The following is a 1839-nucleotide window of genomic DNA, read 5'->3' on the forward strand; positions in this document are numbered from 1 at the left end:
ACTTAAACCCTACCTCTTACACCTCTACTACCTCTCTTACTATTATTTTAAGCCCTAGCTGAACCCCCACCGCTACCACCACCACTAATAGCACCACAATCCTATACAACTACTACTACTACTGGTACCGCTGCTACCAATATTACTGCCACCACTTCCAATAAGCGCCACAGCCAATCTCTGACAACAATCAGCCCTACACGTGTACCACAACCCCACCACCATAACCCATCACCACCACTACAACCAACACCAGCGCCACTAAACCCTACCCTGCCATTTCATTAGATCCCCCGAAAAACATCAAAGGGAGATAACTTCCTTCGCCCTTTATTGTCTTTTCTCTTTTGTTTTTGTTTTTGTGACGCATTTTGTCTTTTATTATTTTATTTGTTTATTTTATTTTTATTGTTTTTTTTTTCAAAAATTATTATAAAAACTGGGTAATGTTTTATTGCAGGAAAACACGGAAACGATTAACAAGACCAACATAGCCAAAAGCGGAACTGTTAGCGCCATCTATTATCGCAACCCACCCATCCACCTATCCATCGCCAACAACAGCACCACCACCACCAACAACCTTACCACCACTACATAGGCACAGTGGCCAACACTAATTTTACCCCACCAACCCCTGATCTCCTTACAACTGCGAGAAAGATACGCGGATGTGTAGAAAAGAAGGGAAGAATGGCGATTGTGTGAACAAAGCTGACATTTTCGAAAATAATTTGTTATAATTAGTAAGGCTATAATATTAGGATAGCATATCAGATTGGTAGAGAGGAGCATTGTCTAGTACCTCATAAAACATAAAACGTAACTAGCAGTACGCACAAGATTGCTTGTAACCCTGTTTTTATCGCATTAACGGAGATGACTGAAAAAGCAAAAGGCAAAAATAAGAGTCCGGTGAGTTTCGAACAAGGAGTGGTTTTTAAGAGCGATCAGAAGACAATTAGAACGTTAAGGCTTTTTTCTTACAGGAAAACACAAGGATCTAATGTTCAATAACAATAATAATTCTTTCATGACCAGCAATTTGGTGGGGGTCGGGTGGCGGATTGTGGGGGAAGCAAGTTGGTTGCATTGATATCTGTAGCTAGCTGGTATTTTTCTTTTCATCGTCCCAGAATGGACTCAGTTGGATTCGATAGGATTGGAACACAGAATGAAAAAATAAAAGACGGAATAAACCCTTTCTATTATAGGTACAAGTGTGGAGGCGCGTGGCTTAGTGGTTAGGGTGTCAGCATTATGATCGTAAGATTGTGGTATCGATTCTTTGACCGGGCGACGCGTTGTGTTCTTGAGCAAAATACTACATTCCACGTTGCTCCAGTCCGCTCAGCTGGCAAAAATGAGTAACGCTGCGATGGACTGGTGTCCCGTCCTGCTGGTAACACATACGCCATTGAAACCGGGAAACCGGGCCCATGAGCCTGGCTAGGCTTTAAAAGGGCGCATTTTTTAAATTATAGGTACAAGGCCTGAAATTTGTGGGGAGGAGGTAAGTCGATAACATCGACCCCAGTGCGTAACTGGTACTTATTTAATCGACATCGAAAGGATGAAAGGTAAAGTCAACCTCGGGGGAATTTTAACACAGAACGCAGCGGAAAAGACGGAATAAATGCTACTAAGCTTTTGGTCCGACTCACAAAGCCTCAAATTTTCGAGAAGAGTGCGAGTCGATTCCATCGACAAAAGTACTCAACTGTTACTTATTTTATCAACCCTGAAAGGAAGAAAGTTGAAGCCGATCTTGGCGGAATTTGAACTCAGAAGATATTCTACAAATAATATTTTATAAGCTTTAAGCTTATAAACAATCCT

The sequence above is a fragment of the Octopus bimaculoides genome, chromosome 11 (genome assembly GCF_001194135.2).
Source record: "Octopus bimaculoides isolate UCB-OBI-ISO-001 chromosome 11, ASM119413v2, whole genome shotgun sequence".
In the NCBI taxonomy this organism is placed as follows: Eukaryota; Metazoa; Mollusca; class Cephalopoda; order Octopoda; family Octopodidae; genus Octopus; species Octopus bimaculoides.